Source organism: Microtus oregoni, unplaced genomic scaffold, assembly GCF_018167655.1.
Source record: "Microtus oregoni isolate MIOR12 unplaced genomic scaffold, Mior012 000001F_ref0000356, whole genome shotgun sequence".
Taxonomy (NCBI): domain Eukaryota; kingdom Metazoa; phylum Chordata; class Mammalia; order Rodentia; family Cricetidae; genus Microtus; species Microtus oregoni.
Window position 1 is genome coordinate 64,580,001 of NW_024543060.1, and position 7,257 is coordinate 64,587,257.

At 48.1% G+C, this 7,257-nt stretch overlaps 1 pseudogene; it reads left to right on the forward strand.

Moving 5' to 3' along the window:
- Window positions 1–5,755: 5,755 nt before the first annotated feature.
- LOC121462705 lies at window positions 5,756–7,210 on the forward strand (annotated as a pseudogene).
- The last annotated feature ends 47 nt before the right edge of the window (window positions 7,211–7,257 follow it).

Genomic DNA, 7,257 nt, shown 5'->3' on the forward strand with positions numbered 1-7,257 from the left:
TTTGTTGTTTTTGAGAAAGACTCTCACCCTAGTCCAGACTGGCCTCAAGTTCCTGCGGTTACTCTGGCTAGAACCTCCCACACTGTGGGACAGGGCAAGAGTGAGCATCCTTCCTTGTTCCTTCCTTTAAGAATTGTGCAATATTTTTAATCAAAAAGGAAGAATTAAAGAAAATAGTAAGCCGGGCAGAGGTAGCACATGCCTTTAATCCCTGCACGTGAGAGACAGAGGCAGGTGGATCTCTGTGAGTTTGAGATCTCTGGACAGGCTCCAAAGCTACAGAGAAGCCTATCTCGAAAAACCAAAAGGAAAAGAAAAAGAAAAAGAAAAAAGAAGAAGAAGAAGATTGTCTGCAGGAATTGGAAACAGTGGCATACATGCCTGCAAGGGTTAAACACAGAAGGGAGCAGGAGCATCACTATAGCCCGGGCAAGTCATCTTGTCTCTGACGATGACCACAGCAGTGACAGAGTAAGAGAAGAGGAGGTGGAAGAGAGGAAGGAGAAGGGAAGGATGGAAGGGAAGAGAAAAATAATTTGTAAGGATGATGGTGAAAACCAACTCCCTTTTCTGGGGGTGGGGCAAGACAGAGCCCATCTATGTAGCCCTCACTGTCTTAGAATTCTATGTGTAGACCAGGCTAGCCTCAAACTCACAGAGATCCACCTGCCTCTGCCTCTGCCTCCTTAGTGCTGGGATTGAAGGTGGGGGACACCACCGCCCAGCCTGCATGCACACTGAAAAGTTTCTGCACCCCATAAACCTCTCTGCTGATGCAATAATCCAAATCTGATCAAATCAAACGGGATCAGAAAAAGCCCAGGTTTTTAATGGATACCAACGCTCTCAGTGGCCTTTCAGCCCCCCAAAGAGGAGCCAGGGATGGGAAGGAAGACCAGAAAACCATGCTTTGTTCTCTGTGAGAGTGAACTTGAGCCTCTCTGCGGGGGGGGGGGGGGGGTCACTGTTTGGCCGGCTTTCTCGGAGGTGGAGTCTGGACTGTGGCAACTCCTTGGGGAGGGGGGCCGGCGTGAGGCTTCCACCCAAAAATTCCAGACTATTAGATATGTGGATACCAGTGGCTGAGGTGAAGTTTCCACCCAAACACACACGTTTGTAAAAAGTCAGTCGGTTGTGTGTGTGTGTGAGTGTAAGCACTTGTATGTGTGCACATGTTTGTAGCTGTATCCACTCCCTGGAGGCCAGAAGACGTTGCTGTCCTCTTCTGTTGCTTCCGCTTATCCTTATCTCCCTCTCCCCCTAACCTGAGGCTTGCATCTTCTTGGCTAGTTTGGAAGCCAGCAAGTCACGGGGATCCTCCTGCTCCTACCACCCACTCCTCTGGAGCTGGGGTGTTACAGCCATGAGCAGATGTCTGTTCATTACAAGGTGTTGGGTTCCAAACTCTATTCCTCAGGACTGTACAACGAATACAACTAAGACAGCTCCTAGCCTCCTGCATACATTTTGATATTAAGAAATAGGCTGGGTCAGGCGGCGGTAGCACATGTCTTTAATCCCAGCATTAAGGAGGCAGAAGCTGGCGAATCTCTGTGAGTTTGATGCCAGCCTGATCTACAAAGTGAGTTCCAGGGCAGCCAAAGTTACACACAGAGAAACCCTGTCTCAGTAAACAAACAAAAACAAAAAATGAAGGAAGGAAGGGGGCGGGGATAATCTAGCCTGGCATGGTGTCAAATCTCTTTAATCCCAGCCCTTGAGAGGTGAGGCAGGTGGATTTCTATGAGTTCAAGGCCAGTCTGGCCTGCAAAGCAAGTTCCAGAATAGCTAGGGCTGTTACAGGGAGAAATTCTGTCTCGAGAAACAAACAAAACAAAAACAAATAACCTGGGTGGGGGCCGCAGAGGTGACCCTGCAGTTTAAAGCATCGACTGCTCTTCCAGAGGACCCAGGTTAAATTCTCAACACACATGGCAGTTCATAATCAACTCTAATTCCAGGGGAAATGGGGGCTTCTTCTGGCCTCTGAGGGCATCAACATATGTGCTCATGCGCGTGTGCGTGCGTGCCTGTGTGTGTGTGTGTAAACAGGAGGAGCAGAAGTTCAAGGTTCAAAGATACCCTTGATGACTTAGACTTCAAGACCAGCCCAGATACATAAGACCCTGTATCAAGAAGGGGGGCCCAATTTATGGGTTTAAAGATTAATTTATTGCCGGGCGGTGGTGGTGCACCTTTAATCCCAGCACTCGGGAGGCAGAGGCAGGCGGATCTCTGTGAGTTCGAGACCAGCCTGGTCTACAAGAGCTAGCTCCAGGACAGGCTCCAAAGCTACAGAGAAACCCTGTCTCAGAAAACCAAAATAATAATAATAATTTTTTGTCAGTTCCATGTATGTAATCTATTCTGATTTTATTCACCATCTCATTACCTCCTCTCCTGTCCCTTCCTTTCATGTCTCCTTATCTTCCTTCCTTTCTTCCTTCCTTTTTTCCTTCCCTCCCTCCTCCTTCCTTTCTTCTTTCTCTCCCTCCTTCCTTCCTTTTCTCCCTCCTGCCTTCCTTGCTTTTTCCTTTCTTTCTTTCTTTCTTTCTTTTTTTTTTTTTTTTTGAGACAGGTTCTCACTAGGTAGCCCTGGCTGGCCTGGAACTCACTATGCAAACCAGACTATCTTGGCATTCACAGAAATCCACCTACTTCTGCCTCCTAAATACTGGGATTAAAAATGTACACCACCATGCCCGGATTTTTTTTTTGTCACCAACTGAGTTTAATTAAGGTTGTTTTCATGAGTGGGAGTGTGGAATTTACCAAGTTTGTGTATTTGTTTGCTTTTTAGACTATGTTTCACGCAGTCCAGGCTGGCCTCAATTCCTGATCCGCCAGCCTCTGGCTCACGGGTGCTGGGATTATAGACGTGTATTAACATGTCTGTTCTATGTAGCACTAGGGATCAAACCCAGAGCCTGCAGCATGCTAAGCAAGCACTCCTCCAACAACTCAATTGTGGGTTTCGTTTGCTTGCGATAGAGTCTCATTCTGTAGCCTCCATGGTTGGTCTAGAACTTTCTAAGTTGACCAGCCAAGGCTTGAATTTATTGGGATCCGCTTGCATCTGCCCCTTGAGTGCTGGGAAAGACAGGTATGCACTACTAAGCCCAACTTTTTATTTATGTTTATACATAAAACTTTTTATTTTGTATTTTAAATTCACTAGTTCTTTTTTGACTGAGATTTTATTCATGAAATATTTTATTTATTTATTTATCTATTTATTAAAAATTTCTACCTCCTCCCTTCCTCCCATTTCCCTCCCACTCCTCCTCCCTCTCCAGTCCTAAGAGAAGTCAGGGTGCCCTGCCCTGTGGGAAGTCCAAGGCCCTCCCTGCTCCATCCAGGTCTAGGAAGGTGAGCATCCAAACAGACTAGGATCCCAAAAAGCCAGTACATGCAGTAGAATCAAAATCCAGTGCCATTATCATTGACTTCTCAGTCAGCCCTCATTGTCAACCACATTCAGAGTCCCGTCTGATCACATGCTCGTTCAGTCCCAGTCTAGCTGGCTTTGGTGAGCTCCCATTAGATCAGCCCTACCATCTCAGTGGGTGGGCGCACCCCTTGCGATACTGACTTCCTTGCTCATGTTCTCCCTCCTTCTGCTCTTCATCTGGACCTTGGGAGCTCAGTCCAGTGCTCCAATGTGGGTCTCTGTCTCTATCTCCATCCATCGCCAGATGAAGGTTCTATGGTGATATGCAAGATATTCATCAGTGTGGCTATGGGAGAAGGTCAGTTCAGGTACTCTCTCCTCTGCTGCCCGAGGACTTAGCTGGGGACATCCCCTTGGAGTTCTATTCAGCGGTAAAAAACAATGACATCTTGAATTTTGCATGCAAATGGATGGAAATAGAAAACACTTGACTAAGTGAGATAACCCAGACCCAAAAAGATGAATATGGTATGTACTCACTCATTAGTGGATTCTAGCCATAAACAAAGGACATTGAGCCTATAGTTCGTGATCCTAGAGAAGCTAAATAAGAAGGTGAACCCCCCAAAAAACATATATAGATGCTTCTGGAAATTGGCACTATTAGGAGGCATGGCTTTGTTGGAGTAGGTGTGGTCTTGTTAGAGGAAGTGTGTCACTGCGGGGGGAGGGGCTTTGAGGTTCCCTATGCTTAGGAAGCTGCCCAGTGTCTCAGTTCATTTCCTGTCCCTGCAAGATCTAGGACTCTCAGCTGCTCCTCCAGCACCACCTCTGCCTGTCCACCGCCATGCTCCCCTTCATGATGATAACGGACTGAACCTCTGAAACTGTAAACGAGCCACTACAATGAAATATTTTTTTATAGAAGTTTCTGTGGTCATGGTGTCTTTTCGCAACACCACTATCAGGGAGACACATCTTTTTTTAAAGATTTATTTACTTATTTATTATGTACACAGTATTCAGCCTCCATGTATGCCTGCAGGCCAGAAGAGGGCACTAGATCTCATTACAGATGGTTCTGAGCCACCATGTGGTTGCTGGGAATTGAACTCAGGACCTCTGGAAGAGCAAGCAGTGCTCTTAACCTCTGAGTCATCTCTCCAGCCCCCGAGACACAGGTTTTATGTGTTTCATGTTGAAATCAGGAAAAGAGAAAATTAAAAGCCGCTCTGAGTCTGTTGTCAGTCTGTCTGTGTATGCGCTGTGCCGTTTTGAGGCTCCCTACCAGAGATTGCCAGTCTTCCGCTTTATCTGTCTCCAAAAGACACTGAGAACCTTTCTCATTTCATCTAAAGGTCTAGGGCAAAACCTTAGGACAAGGAGACGGAAGGATGGACAGGAATCAGACGGGGGAGAACAGATTTCCAGTATGGGGCAAAGGTGAGGACGGAGCTGGCTCCAGGAAGAATTGGTAAATATTTGTAAATACCAGAACCTTCATTTTCTAAACCATAGCTTTCTGGCTTTCTAACGATGTGGAGAAGATGGGATTAAGACAACACTCACTCAGATTAGGAAGACACCAAAGCAAATGGGATATTTATAATGTCAACTCCTTCCAGTTTTCCCTCTAAACCTAGTGAGATCTCCCATAACTTTTATTTTCTCAACGTGTATTTTTTTCCTAGACAAGGTCTCTCTGTATAGCCTTGGTTGTCCTAGAATTCACTCTGTAGACCGGGCTGGCCTCGAATTCACAGAGATCTGCGTGCCTCTGCCTCCTGAGTGCTGAGATTAAAAGCCTCACCGTTAGTGGTCCTCCTGGCTGATCTCACGACTTTTAAAAAGATGGTTGAAAAGGCTGGAGAGATGGGTCATTGGTTAAGAGCACTTGCTGCTATGCACAAGACCAAGGTTCAGTTCCCAATACCCACAGAGCAGCCTATGAAGTCTGTAACTCCAGCTCCAGGGAACCCAACACCCTCTTCCAGCCTTCTTGGGCACTGTACACATCGTGTACACTTACATACACACGCATAAAATAAAAACAAGCCAGGCGGTGGTGGCGCATACCTTTAATCCCGGCACTTGGGAGGCAGAGGCAGGCAGATCGCTGTGAGTTCGAGACTAGCCTGGTCTACAAGAGCTAATTCCAGGACAGGCTCCAAAGCTACAGAGAAACCCTGTCTTGGAAACAAAACAAAACAAAGCAGGTGACCTTATTGGAGGATAAGATCGATGCCCTCATTAAAGCACCTGGTTTTGCTGTTGAACCTTTCTGTCCCTGCTATTTGCAAAGGCCCTGGCCAATGTCAACATCTGAGGCCGTATCTGCACTGTAGGGACGGATGGACCTGTTCTAGCCGTCAGTCCTGGCCCTTCCACTGCAGTGACTACAAATATCTCCTCTCTGCACGGGACAGAGAACTAGACAAAAGAGGAGGAGCCACCAAGCCTACCCCAGTGGTCTCACTTCTCCATGACCGGACTACATGGTAATCTGGGCCTCTATAAATGGGTGGGCACAAGACAGGGAGGTTTCTGTGACACAGAGATACCAGAGACCAAGGAAAAATCGCATTGCATTTCCCTTATTCTACCCTTTACTAAAAGAACAAAAGGTTGGAGGTAGGTGATAGAGAAGGGGGCCCCCTGAGTCTTGGGCTCCCTTAAAACCATAATTTCAGTGAGATGGTTTGCATGTTTTGGGGTTCTCCCTTTCCCAGGGTACTCTGCTCCAGACATGCATCATGTCCGACTCATCGTGATGCCAATCCCGCTGCTCTGCTGTCTCCTGCTGTGTCCCGCGGATGCCATGCCACACCCAGAGCCAACCGGTCCCCCTACAATGCTCTCTCCCTCGGCGTCCTCACACCCCTTGTCCTGCAGGGCTCTGCTCCCAAAGTCCCTGCCTGGCTTCTCTCATCTGCCACCTCTCCCCCAGTTCCTGGTCGGCCTGGCTCTGAGAAACGCTCTGGAGGAAGCTGGCTGCCAGGCCGACGTCTGGGCTCTGCAGCTTCAGCTGTACGGGCTGGGAGGTGTGGAGGCTACCCAGACCCTCATCCACCATCTTCAAGAGCTCCAGCAAGGCGGACACGAGGACCGGCAAGTGTCAATGGACGCCCTGACCTCCGCTCTGCAGCGCTCAGCCTGGGAGCAGCCAGGTCCAAACAGGGTCCGTCGCTGGCTTTCCTACTCCGACTGTGACAACGAGCAGGAGCAGAGCGTGCACAACGTGGTCGGGCAGCTGCCGGCAGTGGGGGCCTACTACAATCTAGGCACAGCTTTGTATTATGCCTTCCAGAGTTGCTCTGACAAGGCCAAGGAGCGAGGCAAAGATGGGGCCATAGATCTGGGATATGACCTTCTGATGACCATGGCGGGTCTGTCAGGGGGGCCAGCTGGGGTGGTCATCAGTGCTGCTCTTAGGCCAGCAATGAAGGCTGGGGTTCAGCGGCTGATCCAATATTATTATGATGAGAAAGAGGTGAGCGTCCCTTAGCCAGAGACCAGGAAGGATGGACCCTCACACGACCTGGAGGAAACAGCCGTGGCCAGTTTTGTGTCAGAAGCTGAAAGTCCATCTTCCTACTGGGGCCAACCTTAGTCAAGAATTATGGTGTCTTAGCATACAAGAGATCGTAGCAGAGCAAATTCTGGCAAGAGAAGGATGGATGGATGGAAGGGTGTGGGGTCCTGTCATCACTTGCCGGTCATTTCTTTCTTGAAACTCAGCTTTTACATTCCTAATGAGGGACTAGTGAGTTTTCACCTGAGCAAGTGGTTTTAGAAATAATTAAAAACTGAGAGCCTGAATTTATAGTATGTATGATTATATCCTCAAAACTACTTACCTCGGCTCT